Genomic DNA, 19,975 nt, shown 5'->3' with positions numbered 1-19,975 from the left:
AACAAGTTAGTGAGGATTATAAGAAAATGTTGCGATATTTAAACACATAGTGCAAGAATGCAAATCATGTCCTATTTGGGAACCTCTTTGTGCCTGAGGTAGGCCTAGCGAAAAGTTGATTTGGAGAACTTAGAATGCTACATGCCTCATTTTATTGATAAAAGTAGACGAATCCCAAATCGATCTTAAAAAGCAGGAAATAAAAATATCACTAGTGGTCGTTGGCCTTATTACATTTCTTAAAGTAAAAGAAAAACTCCTATCTATTTGGTCCCAGAAGGACCTTCCCCAGACTCGACATCTTTGGTTCCGTCGAACAACTTTCCCAGCTCGCGAAGTCCTAACAATAGGTAGGCTCTAGCTAGATGTCTCCCCTCATTTCCCTCAACATTTTGGCAATCCTCGATCATTTTGAGAAACTTCTTTTCTAGCTCCACTATACCTCGCTCCAAGTATCCCAGTCGCTTGTTGGCACTAATAGCCATGTCTTTTCACTCCTCGATCAGCTTTTGATTGGCTTCTTGTATCTCACGGTGCTCGCTTTCAAATTCCCGGATCCTCTTACGCAGTTTATTGTATTTGACCTGTGCCTCGACCCTCTCATCTATGATCCTGTGGCCCTTAGCAAGTCCTGGCTGACCCAGACCATCGTGATTAGATTCTATCCAGCTTGAATAGTACGGAGTACAACCAACATGGCATCTGTCTGGTTCGATAGTGTCTCCTCCTATGATGATCTTTCAATGCCACATATGCTGAGCTTGGCACTTATAAGGACTGTCATCATCTTGGAAGTCAGCCCCGAAGTGACTCATCTTGTCTACCCTTGGTATAACCTGCTTCCTACCAGCCTGTCTCATAACTCGGAAAGGGACATAAGTCTAGGTTCCTATCAGACCGATTAGTATCAGAAACGGCGCATCCCTGGATCGGACGATGAACTCCTTAGTAGGAAACCACTCGAACATCCATTGTACTTGATCCTCAGTTAGATTTTCAAACAGCTCTAACCATCCCTTGGCGCCTTCTGGCTGGGCGAACATGTTGGGCATGTAGTTCATTCGTTTCGGATGATGGAAGGTGATATGATCATCCCAGTCTCTTCGCTGAATTTCCTGTCGGTATTCACCCCTTTGGAGATGCTCTATGACCCAAAGTCTAAGTAGCAAATTGCAGCCCTCGAAGTGTTCGGCTCCTTGTTGACACTTCTCGAAGGCTCGGTATATCTCCGCAATAATCATAGGCACAATGCTGAATGGTTGCCCACCAATTCCCTCCATTAGATTTTTGGTTACCATAGCTATCTTGGTGTGGATCCTGGCTTTCTTAATTGGAAACACTATCATCCGCAGGAAGCAAAACATTAAGACAAAGACCCTTTGGTGAATATGCCCAAATGATGTGAGGGCGAACTCATTAGGATAAGTACGGTAAGATTTGTTGTGACCGTACCTCTCGTACAAATAATCAAAGGGAATATACGACTCTTTCAAGCATGTCAAGTCTGGATTCTTCTTTAGACCCATTGGGGAAACCTCTACCCTTGTGATTTTCCGGCATTAACAAACCCAGAGTTTCCTATGGTATACTAGCTAATCCTCCTATTTCCTCCAGCAGGGGCATCATCTCAATGTCCCCGAAGCGGAACACAGACCTATCACAATCCCAGAACAGAGTAGCAGCTTCTATGATCTTGTTGTTAGGTTGGACTTCCAGAAGAGAGGGTAGATTTCCTAGGTATTTCCGGACAAGAGTCTGATCACTGGAATGAATATCCTCCCACCAGCTTAGCAATTTTGTGTGGATGTTGGTGACCATGCCGAATCTGGGGACTTCGTGCCTCATATTTCTGCAATACGAAAGGGTTAGGACCTTACCCCCACCAGACTCGACTATTAAATATCAATAATTGGCATAAAAATATTTAGTTCTCCAAATAAATGCACAGAACGTGATGGTGTCCATTTGGGTTTTAAGGAAACCCAGTAGACTTTGGACAAGGCTATCTTAAAGATTTATTATGTGGACAACATAAATTGACTCGGCTAGGTTTGACCATGATGCATGCACAGTTAAATAGAGTAAGGTTTCTGTGGGGTTTTAGACTGGTACCATTGAGCGGATAACTCAAGGGGAAAAGTCACAGAACCGTCGACTACACTGTTGATCGACTGGTTTTACCGCAAATACGCCTTTTTCGGATTTAAAGGGATGATAATATCTGAAGAGCGCAACCACTCATTTTAAGCGTTGCTATGGTATTTGTTTGGCACGAGTGGAATATGATGTTGAGCATTATTATGCAACAATTAAAGCAGGTTGTCACGTATTTGCACGTTAGGAAAGCAGTAAATACAATAGTTTTTCATAATTTAAAGCGGTAGTAAAGGAAAGCAGTAAAGAAAAGTAATAAGGGAAAGAAACAAAAAGACAAGTCAGTTTTGCAATCGAAAAGAAAAATTGAATGCTTGAAAGAAATAAACAGATAATTGCGCATAAAGAAGCATAAATTCACAATAATAGTCTGAAATGGTAAAAGCCTATGAAATCACCCGCAGAGTCACCACGCTGTCTCGCCCCCTTTTTCTCAAGCGAAATCGGGTTCGTGACATTAGGGAGGACAACTCATTCCCTTTTGGGAATTGGGTTTGAATTTGAAGAGTCGCCACCTAATGATTAAGGTGCATTAGGACACCAAGAGGGTTTGATTTGAGTCACCAGAGATAGGGTAAGAACTTGAAATTATCCCAAGGGGAAGGTGTTAGGCGCCCCTCAGGATCCACTAGTGTGGTTCCCAGCCAAACTATTGTTATGAACATAGGTACAAATAACATGTCAACAAATAAAGCTTCAAATAAGAGGGAATTTTCACATAAGAATTATATAAACAAATAAAGTCGGAAAGAACTAAAAGAAAGCTGATTTTTTTAAAAAAAAGTTTGAAATCTTTAGAAGAAACAAAGAAACAAAGGGAAAGGGGAGTTCTAGGTTTATTAATAATATTGATCACCCCACACAACATCTAGTAATCACTCCTCAGTGAGGGTCTACGCATGATGTTATCGCGTGGTCAACCCTTTCCCACCCCGTTAAGGTATTAAAGCGCGGAATGGTCTCGTTTACTTATTCCATGCTATTACCCATCCCAACCCTATCAGTCCAAGAAATATTTAAGACTACTAATCCTAAAAGGGAGGTATATTAGGCGTATTTGTAGTTTCAAAGGCAGAATTCTAAGGCGACATACAAAAACATATATAGCAAGTAGGGGAGGAGCACATAACAAGTAAAAAAAAGGCTCAGATATACCTCATTCAATCAAAGAAGCACGTAGTTAGCATCACTTACACATACTATTTAGGGTCTGATTAAGAACTTAAAAGCTGAGGCAGACTGATTTATTACATAATTCAGATAAGAAACCCGAATCAGGCCTGCCTGCTAGTTGTAATTAATAAAAGCAGATTCTATTTGTAATTTTCACCCTAAAGCTTGCCTAAATGTTGGACAAGGATCCTATAGACATGGTGTCTAATGAATTCAGAAAGCATTGAAATAAACTGAATGCGTACTGGTTGAGAAATGTTGCCAAATTATTAAAGAAAGGCAAGTTTTTAGAAAAAGGGTTATACGTTCTGCAAATGATGACACATCATTATTACTGGTTTTTAGCCTTATAAGTGAATGAAGTGATTCAAATTCGATTAATAATTCCTATAGGCATGCTTTCTATGCGTTGTTGATTTTAAAACCTTTTATAGACATGATAAAAAATGCAGAAGCCTTATAGACATGATATCTAGATGCTGAATTTTTTGTTTAAGACCTATGAACATGATTGCTAGATGAAGAACGGATATACGGGATTTAGAAGGACCTATAGTCATATTTCTCTATATGCATATGCAGAATTCAGATTTCCAGGTACTTATGGGCATGATTTCTATATGAGAGCATACAGAGTTTAGAAATACTTATAGACATGGCATCTATGTGAGAAAATCAGAATACCTATAGGCAGGATATCTATGTGAGAATGTAGAATTTCAAAAATACCTATAGGCAGGATATCTATGTGAGAATGCAGAATTTCAGAAATACCTATAGGCAGGATATCTACCCTTTGCATACATTGTTACCTCTACTTTTTCACTAGCCATCCCCAAGAAATTATTACAAATTATTACAGCCCGAAAAAAAAAGTAAAAGAATACATCATAAAATTGAAAAGTACAACTAAGGAGAGCCTGATTCAGGCTTCATTTCTGAAATATGAGGTAAACCAACTCCAAGAGATCATGATCCAAAGCCTTTCTCCCATTTGGATGTGTCAAAGGTCCCTAAGAGCCTCAAAGGGGACTCCAGAAAATGCTCACACCCAAATACATTATCAGATTAGGACAAGTGTTGTACGGAAGGGCCAGCCCTCAAGTGTCCAAGTTTAGAGGGAGCTCAAGGACCCAAGGCAAGGCTCACAAGAGGGGGCAAAACTTAAGGACTAAGAGAGTGTGCAAGTGTAGAAACAGAATTCTGAAAGGGGGAAAGGGAAAAGGAAACAGCTACAAATAATTACACATAGGGGTACAGGGGGAATAGGGAAGTTGAAAAGACGAGGCAGACTATGGGTATACCCAGCAATGGAGAGTGCTGATACACCCAGAAGCCTACTAGTACACATTATTAGAGGCTAGGATCCCGATGGATCAAGTTTGTTCATGGACAATAATTTTAATATTGTCATGCCTTAAACCATAGCTCAAACACATAGGGGGCAGGGGTTTTGGGAATCATAATAGGAACAAGTGGAAAGAAATCAACATTCTAATTCAAGAACAGAAACAGTAAGTAGACATGGATACAAAAGTAGTATATAAACACATTGTTATGGTGCTAAAGCTTAAATTAGGACATACCAGTTTCAAAGAAACAAATAGAGGAAAGCAGTAGGTTTTGTATGAATGTGAGTTCAGAAAGATTGTGAATGAGTGATGGTGTGTTGGTGAAAGAGTCGTGCATTTATAGTGTGAAAATCAGGTAGAAATAAGGTAAGGAAACAGTTAAGGAACTGATTATCAATTAAGAATCAATCACACGAGACTTCCTTTAATTAAGAAATTCAGATTCAAACGGGAAAACTACTTAAGGGAAGAAGTTCAATAAACCTTTTGTGCAAAGCATGCAATTAGGGGAAAATACATAAAAAGTTATTTAAGGGACAGAATTTTGAAATACACAATTGTACAAACAAGGTAAGAAAATCAATTAGTAGCCAGTAAATCAAGAGTCAGAATTTTTTTAATTATTGGTCTGTGAATGAACCAAGTCAGATAAGATGAGAAAGGTTTTAACTTAAGTCGAATCACAGGGAAATAGCAAACAATGGAAAGAAATCAATCAGACCTATTAAGAAGGAAGTCTGAAACTAATCAAGAATTGAAAGCCATTTTAGAGGGAAGTTCATCACATATAAAGAACACACAGACATGTTAAGCTGAAAGAAGATGTCGTGTCGTTGCAAAATCAGTAGATAATGGGCTACAGGAGCATGGTTGTCACATACGTTAGCAATGTAGAAGAGAAGTAGAAAAAAGATCCAGGGTAAAGCAAAAGTCAGAATCATATGAAAAACAAGGATTTCAAAACTCAGTTTAGAGACTCGAAACTGGTGTGAAAGAGTTTAGGTTTTTTGAAATAAAACTAGTTCAGGCAAATCACATAGCCAATGGTTTCCAAACTAGGACGAACCCTAAATTCTAGGGTTTCTACCATCAATCGAGTGCAGAGATAAGAGGACAAGTAATTGAGTCGGAACAAGTTCAGAGGTCTTAGAAAAGAACTGAAACCTTTAACATGTTCCTTTCAGCAACATAAACTTATGAGAAACATGGCAGAAGAGTAGCGTACGAAACATAGCAGAAGAGTTCAAAGAAAACATGGTAGAAGAAACTAATAGGACACATACTGGAGAAACTGATAAGAAAAGTAGGAGAAACACATTAAGACATATTCGAAGAAACTTAACTAGAACATAGTGTAGGAAACTTTATAAGACACACTCAAGAACACAATAGGGTAACATACAGTAGAAGACGCACACAAGAATCACAGTAGAGGAAAATACAGTAGAAGAAACATGCGAGAATCACAGTAGAGGAAAATATAGTAGAAGAAACACACAAAAGAAAGAGAAAATCAGAGAAACATCTAAATAATTTAGAAAAACCCTAGATCGGAAAAAGAGATGGTTTTGAAAGTAGTTTTTTGAAAGAAAATCCAGAAAATCGTTTAAAAACTTAGGGAAAGCATAGATCTGGAACAGATCAAAGGAGATCAGAAAAACCTCAAAACTAGGGTTTTTAGAGGAACCCAAACGGTGAGAAAGGCTTGGATCTAAATAGAAGGAGTCGTAACCAGGCTCGAAACAGACATAGCTTGCCGTAGCAGGGCCGGAGATGGCTGTAAAGCTTGAATCAATAGAGGTATGGACCCAAATCTTCGTGGTCGAGTCATGAATCTTCAGTTAACCAAACTTGAGGAGCCATATGTGGCTTGGTGGGTGGTGAGACCACCATAGATTTAGGTTAGAAGGTGGCCGGAGGAGATGAACAAAACTCATCGGAGAGGAGGGAAGAGGGAAGGTTCTAGAGAGAACCAGAAGTAGAGAGATAGAGACGAGTGAGGAATGAGAGGGGTATTGGGGGGGGGGTCGTTCGGTTAAAACAGGTAACGACAGATCTAGACCGTTGATCAAAATTGATCAACGACCAAGATTTGATTCGGGTTGGGTCGGGTAGTTTTAGGATTGGGCTTGGGTCGGGTATTAATTGAAATTGGGCCGAAATTGGGGTCCAATTAAGGGTCAGATTTTAGGCTAAAATTGAAACGGATTGGGCTATTATTTAAATAGCCAGTTTTTCCCTTTTAAAAAATTAAAAAAATAGTAAATTAATTTCTGCAAAATAAATTGAAAGCATCAAATGATTTATAATACATAATTATCAATTTAAAAATATAAAATCTCATTTTATGAATATGAAACGAATTTAAACCTAAAAAAGGATAATATTGCAATTATGCAATTCTAACCTTTAAAATACCAAATAAATTTGTAAAAAATATGTAAAAGACACGTTAGTTATATTTTAATATAAACATGAGACTCCAATAAATGAATCACTAAAAATGATAAATTCGGGATAATTATTGGGTTTTTCTTGATAAAATAGGGCAGTAAATTGATTTAAAAATTAAGAAACAAAATGTAGCCTTGGGGTATACTTATATATTCATATACATGAAAGGTATTTTGCATATAAAAAATACAGGGGAAAATTGGATATCTATAACTAGTATTAAGATAAATCACGTATTTTTAGAACCACAAAACAAATATTATTGTAAATATCATTTTCCAGGTAAACAGTTTGGCGCCAGCCGTGGGGCTAAAAATAATAGTGATTGTTTTGGTAATAGTTTTCTGATAACACACGTTACCCTTCACACTTTTTCTTGTCAAAAATGCTTTGATTTCAGGCTTAATCATGTCTAGCACACAGAATGCACCTCTTCACGATAGTGAAGGACTTGGAGAAAATAGCGGCATAGGGCTGGGTGTACCACCTGTATACCCTGATAGAGTACCAAATGTGGAGCCAGTTGATATTAGCTCCCACAAAATTCTAAACACAGAAGCAGGCGCAGACCCCATAAGGAACGACCGCAGGGAAGACCAAGCTGGAGGCCAAGAAGCACGATGAATGGAAGAAGGAAGAGTCAGCCTCCAAGTAATTTTTGAAATGTTGCAAGCACAACAAGTGGCTATCGCTCAGCTGCAAAGTCAACAAAAACTCCAAGCACAACAGTAGCAGAAATGGCTCCTCGAGTCGAGCAGGCACCAGAGAGATCGAGTAACAACAGGTCAACAATGTACCCCGCAATTGTGAAGACGCTCGAGGACCTTACCAAAAGGATTGAATCAGGAGAAAAGAAGATAGAGGCTAACGACAAAAAAAGTAGAGACTTATAACTCGATGGTCGATTAGATCCCCGGGGCACCGCCATTTTGAGGGGTGTAGATTAAAAGAAGTTCATGAAGAGACCATTCCCATCAAGTGCGGCTCCGAAGCCCATCCCAAAGAAATTCAGAATGCCCGATGTCCTGAAGTAAAACGAGACCACGGGCCCCAATGAGCACATTACCGCTTATACTTGTGCTGTAAAGGGAATGACTTAAAGGATGACGAGATCGAATCCGTTTTGCTGAAGAAATTTGGAGAAACACTGTCGAAGGGGGCCATGATGTGGTATCATAACCTACCACCGAACTCGATGGATTCGTTTGTCAGGTTGGTAGATTCTTTTGTGAGAGCACACGCTAGTGCCATCAAGGGCGCCACCAGAAAATCCGATGTCTTCAAAATCAAACAGAGAGAAAACGAGATGCTAAGGGAATTTGTATCTCCCTTTCATATGGAACGAATGGAATTACCACCAGTCTCCGATGACTATGCAGTACAGGCCTTCACTCAAGGTTTGAACGAAAGAAGCTCGGTAGCCTCGAAGCAGCCAAAACAAAATTTGATCGAATATCCCGCCGCAACCTGGGTTGATGTGCACAATAGGTATCAATCAAAGATAAGGGTCGAAGATGACCAATTAGGAGCCCCATCATGCTCAGTATATCCTAGCAGGCTCTTAACGAAGGAACAAAGGTTTACAGAAAGGGAGTTGAGGCCAAACAAGGAAAGATACCATCCATATGTAGAAGATCGAAGAAACGCCCCAAAGCGTAATACACTTTGAGGAGATCGAAGGACAGATCGAGGTCAAAACTTCTAGGGACTCATGAGTAAATCTGGGTTCGATAGGCACACTGGGCCGGTAAAGGCACCCTGGCTATCCGAGTATACGTTCAATGTCGATGCCTCATACATCGTATCGGCCATAGGTAAAATCAAAGATACAAGGTGGCCCAAATCCCGTACTGTCAGACCCTTCACAGAGGAACCCTAACTTTGTATGAAAATATCACGGCACCCACGGTCATAGGACCGAAGTAGAAAGCTTTGAGAAGAGGTAGCCCGACTGATCAACGAAGGTCACCTTCGAGAGTTCAGGGTGACCGAGCCAAAAACCAATTTCGGGAAAGAGAGGCGATTAGGACAAACGAACCAGAAGAACTACAACACATCATCCACATGATCATTGGAAGGGTCGATACCCCACAGAGACTCATTGTCAAGTGGACGGAAATATCGATCACCAGGGAAAAGCGAACTCGGAGTTACATACCAGAGGATGATCTCACATTCACCGACGAGGACATCAAGACCTTGTCTCAACCTCGTAATGATGCACTGGTAATTTTTTTCTTTTGAATGAATTTCAAAATAAACATGTGCTTGTGGATCCAGGTAGCTCGACCAACATAATCAGGTCGAAGGTGGTGGAGCAACTCGGACTGCTCGACCAGATCGTACCCGCCTCTCGAGTCCTTAAGGGATTCAACATGGCAAGCGAGACAATGAAACGGGAGATCATCCCCCCGATTGACATGACCGAAACAACCCAAGATACCAAGTTTTATGTTATTGAAGGCGATATAAGATACAATTCCTTACTTGGAAGGCTGTGGATACACAGTATTAGGGCAGTACCATCAACCCTTCATCAATTAATGAAATTTCCAACCAAGGATGGAGTAAAAGCAGTGTACGAGGAGCAGCACATGGAAAGAGAAATGTTCACAGTGCACAACGCAACACCGACATCAATGCCCTCAACATCAAAGAAGCCAAAATACAAGCAAACGGACCAATATCAACCACAACCTACATTCTCGACTCCACCCGAATGAGGGAATAAAAATGGATCGAGGCTATAACATTATCAATGCTATGGTACGACTTTCTCCCTTTTCATTTATGTTTTATACTAACTTACTACAGGTGTTTGATTGAAAGAAATCGAAGCGACCTCCAGCTCAAAGACCTTGGGTTTTAAAGCATGCATTGCGCTCCTTTTCCCTTACACTAGATTTTATCCCAAACGGGTTTTACCGGCGAGATTTTTAATGAGGCAAAATCTGTATGCTACCTAAAGAGAACCCATCAAGTATTCAAGGCTTCTCTTCGATCAACCTCAAATACTAGGGGGGCATCACCCCAGGAGGCCACCCCTTGGAAGAAACCGAACTATGACTAGGAGGACCTCGATAGGAGAATTTTGTATTGGACCAAACGATAAAATGAACTGTGTCCATATAGAATAATCGAGCCTCCAAAGGCAAAAAACATGTATGCATATATCAAATAATTGAGGAAGCCCCTTTGCTTATCAAAACACTTTGTGCCTTAAAGAAATTCACTACTTTCACGCAAGACGGCTCGAGGGCCAAAAACCTCTCGATCACTCGGGGACTATCGCCATCAGTCAGCTCATTGAGCCATCAAAAACATGAATTTGGAAGACCTCGATCAGGAAACTTCAAGCTCATAAGCCCTCAGTGAGGCAACCCCAAATCTGTAAGACCTCAACGAGGCATGCCAAAACATATAAGACGTTAAAAAGGCATAACCCCGATATTATGACCTAGGCTATATATCGAACTTGTAAGACCCCAAAAAAGGCATACCCTTGATATAAATGCCGAGGTCATCTCACCTAGGGACTACCGACTACGGTCATATCAAAAGGCTCCGACCAAACTAACGCGGCTCGGAGACGTCCGACCGCCGCCATCATATTAAAGGCCTTCAAAAACTTCAAAAATACTTTGAAATAAACCATTTAATCCGGATACCCCTGGCATAAGCAAAGGAGCTTCGATCATATCAACTCCAAACAATGGCAAGGCTTCGAGACAATCAGCCTTCAGCAAAAAGGCTTCAAAAAATTAGCCTTCACGAGAACCTCCCGAGGTACATAATTATCATCATAGATTGACTCATAATTGAGGTTCTTATTTGAGCCGTCGAATAGTCGGACGTACACAAAACATGCCAAGGCATAATCAAAACTTCAAAGTCTTCAGCCAAAATGGGGAGAACTATAGCCATATTAGAGATCGCATCGACCCAATCCCAGATAGCCTAAGGGCCAATGTTAAGAGCCTAAAGGCCAGCCTAAAGAGCCTAAGGGCTAATGCATAAGAGCCTAAGGGCTAATACGTAAGAGCCTAAGGGCCAATATGTTGAAAACCTAAGGGCCAATGAGCCTGAGTCAAAACTTGATTCGAGGATTGAGCCCTGAACTATCAGCTATTATCAATTACTCATCAAGAATAACCTAAGGTTTCCTATCTTAAAAGTCAAACATATCGGACTAATTATCGACAAGCGTTAACGCTCAAAACATAAACAAAGACACAAGCAAGTGGAAATTCATATGAAGGGAAAACCAAAGGTTTCCTTCTTATTATTATGAATAATGGTACAAAGATACATTTACAACACTCCCACAGGGAGCCCTATACAAAGAACAAGAAAGAAAAACCTAGTTTGTCCTCGAGAACTTAGCCTTTCCCCCCACGGGGACTATGTCACCATCGGCTTCATCAGGACCAGCTTCCTCACCGGCCCCCTCATCGTTTTCTTCAGCATTGGAAACAAGGAACTTGGTGTCGAACACATGTGCCTTGGCTTGCTCTATCTTCTCTGAGAGATCGAAACCCTTACCATGAATCTCCTCGAGAGTTTCCCTCTGGAATTTGCATCGCGCATATTCATTGCTTCTCCTTTCTCGATCAGAAGCCCCCCCTCAACTTCGTACGAGCTTCAGCTGCATCTTTTAGATAGATGGACCCCTTCTTATCGGCCTTTGCTTGGACCTCCTCGGCTTCGTCTCGAGTGTCCACGATTTCGGCCTTCATATTCAAAAGATCTATTTCAAGCTTAGCAATTCTGCTCGTATAGATTGAGTCACCTTCTCAAGCACTACCAAGTTGTATCTCAAGGGCGTAGGCCTTAGGCAAAGCGTTCCTTTTGGCCATGACATGAACATCTATCTATGCCTTCCAATCGTTGCATTCTGAATTGAACCGGTTGGCTTCACCTCGAAGGCGCTCCAATGTCTCTTTCTTTCTCTGCAACTGGGATACCGAAATGTTAGTTTATGAAGATAGGAGAAAAAGCATGTATTCCCTAAAAATAGAAGTTAGCTATTTCTCGAGGTTGCCTTCGTAATCACGACTTCTGTGCAACTCCGATCGAAGATGTATCAGCTCTCTTGTCTTATTATCACAAAGAAGCCTGAAGCCTAAGGGATTTCTCCCCCTTCAAGGCCTTCCGCAACTTATCATCACAGCAAAGAAACTCAGAGTTGAGCTTATCGAAGTCCTATAGGAAAGAAAAGTTCAGTTAAAAAGGAGAAAGTATGAAGCTAGAAAAGTTATAATAACTTCAAAACTCACCATAGAGGAGAGCCGCTCAGCTTCCTCGAAGGTCAACTTCGCATCTACCGGCTCAGTCTCATCGGCCCTGATAGATACACCCGAGGCGCTCTGATTGGCCAGAGATACGTTGAAGCCCATTCCCTTCGGAGTGCTTCCCAACGTCCGAAAACCAGCCGCCAAATTAGTTAATGAAGGACCTTCACCTTTCCTCGCTTGTGGAATCTCTCCCTCGAGACTAGGGGCCTTGAGCCCAACAGGCTCGATAGTCTCAAAAGGCCTCCTAGTTTGAGCCATCAATACAGAGTCATCCTCTCCGGGTGCATTGATGTCCACAAAACGACTGATAAAAATAAGGTCTTCGTCAGCGGCCACATCCTTCTTGCGCCCCCGGGTGTATCCTGCTTCACTATGGGAATCCTCGTTCTTCGAGGTTCTTTTCCTTTTATTATCCTTCCCTGCATCAAAAACCGGAAGTCCTTCCTCCTCCTCGAAAGGGGACGGTCTCACCTCAGAAAATTCACCAATGCTTACAACAAAGAAGTTAGTGCAAAAGAAAGGGAAAGTACTCCTTAAGAAAGGGACTACATTGCATATACCATGGTGCTTAGCCTCCCACTTTCGCTTCGACAAATCTCACCAATTGCGCTCATCATAAGTCGAATAGCCCGCCAGTTTGTGGGCCCAGCCCGTAAGATTGGGGACCTCATTTGGCATCCACAGGATCGCTGCAGAAAAGGAAAGAAAATGCCCTTGCGGAGTTTGGCTCCACCGAGAACAAAAATAATAGAATACAATGTATCACTTACGCTTGAAATTCCATTTCTCAGGAAACGGCAGGAACTCCGCCAGAATAATACCAACAGTTCTCAATCTATCAAACTGACTCATCCATCCTCGATCCCTGTCCTGCTCATCACTAGAGATAAAGGGCCTGGTGAATCGGCGTCGTAGTGTAATTAGACCTCGATGATGTAAAGGCCGATACAATCTCAGGAGATGGCTAAGAGTGAACTCGAGCTCAGCCTTTTCAGCAGAAAATCTCATCAACAACACAATCCACCAGAAAGAAAGTTGGATCTAAGCCAAAGTAACTCGATGTTTTTGACAGAATTCGAGCACGAGTCGGTCAAGAGGACCCAACGTAAATGGGTACGTGTACACGTTTAGAAATCCCTCTACGTGGGTTATGATATCCTCTTCCCAGGAGGGTACCTACAACCTCACCTTTTCTCCCCATCCACAGTCTCTCCTCACAGCCTCAAGATGTCTCTTTTCTATTGATCGAATGAACCTCGATGCATGCTCTCAATGGCATGGAAAATCGAGAGGTTTCTCCATCGTAAAATCTCTCTTCGAGATGAAACAACTCGAAGTTAGCTCACCAAATACCGGCGGTGTACCACCGGCTAGGTGGGAAGCAGAGGTTGGACTTCCCTCTTCCTGGTGAGCATATTGGGGCATGGTAGCCATAGCTCCTTCAACACATAAAAGGGAAGATGAAAACTCAGGCAAAAAATTTGATCTGATGCAGCACTAGAACTAGCGCAAAAAAGGAACTCTATAGAGAAAGGCAATTGCACAAAGCGGGAGAGCCTTCAAAACAGGGAAAGCAAGTATATATAAGAAGAGCGGTGACCATTCATTAACTTTTATAGCCAATAATCTCTCACGGCGCAATTATGACTTTTTAGGAAATGTACCGACGGGGCCATTTTGGTCACTTCACTGTCATGTCTTAGGAATAATGTTGCCACCCCGTGTTCGAGACATCGAGGGGTCCAATCAAGTCCTTACCAACCCGACCTAGGGAAGGCATGTAATCCAAAACCAGGACGACCCAATCTAGAGGGTCTTTGTTACTCCAAGACCGATCTTGACAAAGTTAAAATTTAGTTCGAAGCTCGACTTCGGCATGAACACTAAAAGGCAAAACTTTGAAGACATTGAAATCCTTTGTATTCCAAAAATATATTTACAAAGGTGCATTTACAAAGCTCCCACATGGAGTCATGTACAAAAGAAGAAGAAGCAAAAAGAGCAAAGGTGGCTTAGTCTTCGTCTTCACCACTCCCCGAGCCACTCGCAGATCCCTCGTCCAAAGAAGTCGTAGTTGTTGACTCCTCTTCCAAGGCCCTCGCTTCTTCGATATTGGCGGAGAAATCAAAACCTTTGGCATGCGCTTCCTCGAAAACCTTTCTCCTAGCTTCCATCCGAGCATATGCAAGACGCAAGCCAGTTTGAGCTCGACCTCCTCAGATATCTCCCTGGCTCGAGTATTTGCTGCATTAGCATCATCCCAATACGAGGATAAGAGTGTATTAGCTTCGGACTTGGCCATGGATAACGCGAAAGCCGACTCATCATAATGTGCTTGGAATTTATGAGCCTCCTCCTTAGCCTCGTGAAGATGACCCTAGGTCGAGGCCAACTCCCCTCGGAGAGTATCCCTTTCTAGGGCCATGTTGTCCTTACACCCCTTCAGCTCAAGGTTGTCGGCATCTTTGGCTGTAATTTCTTCCTGAAGCTGCTCCTCTGAGGCATCCTTTTTCACAATCTGCGAATGCAGAGTCAGGATAGTAAACACCAAGTTATGGAAACAAAAAGTAGGCTCATGAATACCAAACTACCTGCTCGATGAAGTTGGCCCTCTCTTAGAGCACTTTCCCCGAGCTCGCTCGAAGGCTGTTCAGCTCCTCCTCCCTTCGGGCGTATAGAGTTTTTAGCTATTTCAACTCCGTTGCAAGCTTCTCGAACTCCTCCTCACTATGAGTCAGTTCAAATTTTAACTTGGAGAAGGCCTGGTCATACAGCATCGTGACCTATAACACGAAGGAAAGAAGTTAGAAAAACAAAGACCAAAATTGAAGGTGCAAAAGTTATGTCAAAATTACCTATTTTTGGAGGTTCGCAGCCTCCTCGAGAATGACTGGAGCATCGAGGTCAGTGTCCTCTTCAACACCGGCAAAAAAAATATCCAAACATCTCATCCACTACTTAGGATGTCCCCACATCGGGAATCTCCCTACTCTGGGCATCCCGTATTTGCCCTGGAAAAATGAAGGGCCCGATTGAAGACCGCCTATGACATCAATCTCTATCGAGGATTCCTCTCGCCCTCGAAGGGCCTCAGAGCAGGATCCTCCAACTGCTCTGACCAAGTGATTATCGGAACAAGTTGTATCCTATTCAATAATCGGATCAGGGACCGCATCCAAAGCCTCCTCGAGGGTCTTTTCAATGCGAGGTGGGCCTGCGTCAGCCATCTATGGCTCGACAGTCTTTTGCCTAGCAACCTTCGAAGCTTTGGCACTTCATCTTGACCTATGTACCAGTGGGCAACCGTCATTGTCTTCATCTTTAGCACAAAGTCTCTCAGCAACCGCCGAGGTTAGGACCGTAGCATCGGCTCTGGGTTTTCGAGCCTTGGCTCTCTTTGGTTTCGGGGACACCGCCAACCTCTGCTTCTTTCTCTTTTTATCTTTGGCGGGCCTTTGGGTCTCCTCTTCGCTAGAAGGAGGCGGTCTTATTAAAACGGCTTCCCAAGGCCTGCACATGCATAAACTGTCACATATATCGCCATGAAATCCATTCATAAGGGATTTGGAAGTGATAGTTGTGAGGTCATACCATGATTTTTGGCCTCCCATCAAGTTTTATCTAGATCACTCCAAATGCACTTTTCATATGGAGAGTCGGAGTCTAAAAGTCTAACCCTGTCCGAGAGGTCATTGACCGTGTCGGGGAACCACACGGTGGATAAGCGACTAGAGAAAATAAATTCAAATAACAAAGGGGTTAGTACGAAATAGGAAAACAGGACATTCAAATGATAAAACATGCTTGGTGTAACAACACTTACCCATCATATTCCATTCCTTGGGGAATGGCATCTTCTTGGTAGGGATGAGGTCCGAAGTTCTGACTTGAACGAAGTAGCTCATCCACCCCCGGTCTTTATCTTCATCGGTGTTGGCAAAAAACCCTTTGGCAGATCGATGTTGCAGTTTGACTAGGCCCCCTCGATAGAGGCGAGGACTATACAACCTGATCAGGTGATCTAGGGTGAAAGACATCCCCTCAACGATGTTCGAGAAATGTCTAAGCAAATAAATGTGCGTAAAGGGATAAAAAGAAGGATAAATCTGACAAAGCGTCACTTAATATTCTTTGCAAAAATCGAGAATCATTGGGTTTATCGATGGAGCAGAATAACTTATAGGACCCAAGGTAAAGGGATACGTATACACACTGAGAAAACAAGGCTTATGTGTAGTTATATCCTTTTTCGGAGAAGGAATCTCAGCTTGTACCGCCTTTCCCTAGCGGCAATTTATTTTTACCTTCTTTATGTCAGTTATTAGACTAACATACCGAGACATGGGTTTGCATCGGCCCGGTACTGAAGAAGGTCTATCAATTTTGAAATCGGAGGCTGTATCGAAGGTCCCAGGAACACACTCCTCGATGCTGGGGGAACTACCTTTTTGCTATTAGACGAGTGTGGCGAAGAAGGGGCTTCCCCTTTTTGAGGTATTGTTTTAGAAGCTTTTGCCATGGTTGTAACAAAAGTTTCAAAGCAAGTTGACAAAGAATTGAATACAGAAGAAGGGTGAAGGCAGGAAACCGTTAACGAAGATTTGAAGGTCTGAAGCTGTTGCAAAGGTCTGAAAGATAGAGAATCGGAGTATTTATAAGTCACTAAGACGAGTTGAAAGGGCAACTAATAGCGATTCGTGGGCTTTTCGAGAACCGTGTTTGATAAGACCCTTGTACAACTTTTCTATCATGCTATTTAATGATCTTACGTGGCTGACGTTAGTGGGAGTATCGAAGAGGCAAGAACTCAAGATCGTTTCTTATCATTTCATTATAAGAAACGCGAGGACTATATGTATACGGCCAAAATTGGGGAGTTCGACTTTGGGGCTACTATGCCGCTCCACGCTCAACCTTGAGAAGCCTAAATCAGAATGTGAGGTACGACCCTGAGGCGTGTCCCTCGAGGGGGCACATCAAAGGCCCACTATGGTTGTTTCGGAGCATTATAATCGATGATTGTCATGTAATGGGGGGAAAGCTCCCAAATATACGTGTTTAGAGTTGATCGGGTCTGCAAGAATAGTACAAATCCATACTAAGCTATTATACAACTGTACCATTAGCATTTCCTCATTATTATTAGACATGTACTATGTTGGGATTCCCCCTCCTATATAAAGGGGACCCTTGTCATTTTGTAGACACGAGATTATTGAATACAATACAACATTCTCTGCTCTTTGTTTAAAAAAAGTTCCACATATTTATTGCTTATTCTTTCATTGTTCATTTTCGTTCATTTATTGTTATTTATTTATTGCTCATCATCAACCCATTAAAGGCTGCTTTCGAGATCCCACATCGCCGAGCTCGAGGACATCCGCCTTATAGCCACGTTAGTTTATTTATCATTTCTTGCTCATTTACACTTATCATTATTCACCTAACAACCAACATTAAGATAAATCACGCATTTTTAGAACCAAAAAATAAATATAATTGTCAATACCATTTTCCAAGTAAATATTATTACAATAGATAGAATAGCCAAAGCCCAACATAAGGTGTTGAGTGTATCCACAAGCCAAGCACAAAACCCTAATGTAGCACCTCCAAAGCTCTCACCGGCGCCAAGTTTTGCATTCTAAGGGACAAGGCAAATGCTAATATCCATGCACCAAAAATAACTTCTTGGAATGACCAAATAACCCAACAGTATGCAAATGCAATGTGTATGAGTATAACCATCCAACCTGCAATTAACAATATAGAACATGATATGTCTCTCTTCCCTTTATCAATGACAAGCTACAAATTTGACCCAAAAATAAACATGAAGATTGCTCCTATTTTCTGGATCAAGGGATGATCCATGAGCTTCTTGTAGGAGCCGGTATATAGCCAGCATGTTGAGGTTTTAAGCTTATTTTAGCTTAAAAGAGGGTGAATAGGAAATGGAGGGAAAAATGAAATTTTGATTTTCCCTCCTTGGCAAAGGGACATTGTACCATATTGGAGGAAGAAACGACTTCTGATGGGTATATATACAATTTCTCTTCTCCTAGCTCTTAAAGTGTGAAGAAGAAGGCAAGCCTCATGTCGTCATTGTCGTCGTTCGCTTGGCTCGACTTCCGCTCGGATTTGAATATGGTCAAATGATCGATTAATTTTTTGGACCAAATTTATTTGTTAATATTAAAAATTAACATAATAATATTTAATGGAATCCAAATTAGCAGTTTTTGTAACAGAAAATTAATTTTCCTCCGCATTTTGAATTATTTTGCGGGAATAGACATTTATGTTATGGCTCTTTTACGTGGACAATCATGACAGAACTTCTGAAGAGTTGCACCTCTTCGTTTAAACTAAACATATTGGCTATAAATAGCAGACCATTTCCTCATATTTTCTTACGAAAATTCTGAATTCTCCTCTTCCTTTCTGCATTGTTTTAACTACAACAAAGCAATAATAAGTGTGATTTGCTGCCGCCATTTGTGTTCGTTGAAATAGTAGGGTTTGAAGTACCGCTACACTTGTGCGTAATCCGTTCTATTCTGGGAGGAAATAATCCATACCTCGGGTACTAGGAGGGAAATAAGTTCCTTAAGGAAACACTATGAATTCAGTGAGCTCGGATTTACTTCTGATCTTCTGCATTTATGCTTTTATATCATTTTTTATTTCTGAATATATTTCGAATACATATTATTAACAAGCTTAAGGAACTCAATTATATTCTCTATTTGTGTTATACTCACTGTTCTGGAGACTAAAACCTCTGTGGTTTTCTACTCCAATTTTGGAGATTAAAGCCTTCATGGTTTTCTACTCCATTTGTTTACTTTAACGTATATTTTAGAATGGTTTTGGTTTACTATCCATTATTCGGAGATTAAAATCCTAGCGATTTTCTACTCAGTTGGAGATTAAAATCTACGTAATTTACTACTCCTATTTTATTCAGTTTGAAGATATTAAAACTTCGCCATTTATTAAACATTTTTTATGTGATTCTTTTATAGAAATAATGACTAAGAACGGAAACTAGGTTGTTCCTATGGTGACTGTCAATGCATCGACAAGCCGAACAATACCAGCATTGGCACCGGCACTGGTAGAAAAGCCCGGTAAATTTATTGGGTTTAATTTCAAGCAGTGGCACCAGAAGATGTTCTTCTACTTGACGACTTCAAATCTACAGAAGTTCATTAAGGAAGATGTTCTTGTTATGCTCAACGAAACTCTAGAGAATGAACTCTTTCTCATGACTGAGACGTGGACGCATTCTGATTTTTTGTGCAAGAATTACATTCTTAGCGAAATGGAGGATGATCTGTATAACGTCTATAGTAATGTGGAGACATCAAAAGAACTCTGCATTGCGCTTGAGAAGAAATACAAAACTGAGAATGTCGGGTTGAAGAAATTTGTTGCTGCTAATTTTTGGACTACAATATGGTAGATAGCAAGTATATTGTTACCTGAGTCCAGGAATTGCAAGTGATTATTCACGATATTCTTGCTGAAGGTATAAGTCGA

Source organism: Nicotiana sylvestris, chromosome 3 (assembly GCF_000393655.2).
Source record: "Nicotiana sylvestris chromosome 3, ASM39365v2, whole genome shotgun sequence".
NCBI classification, from domain to species: Eukaryota; Viridiplantae; Streptophyta; class Magnoliopsida; order Solanales; family Solanaceae; genus Nicotiana; species Nicotiana sylvestris.
The sequence above is the reverse complement of the archived record's forward strand: the minus strand, read 5'-3'. Positions refer to the sequence as shown.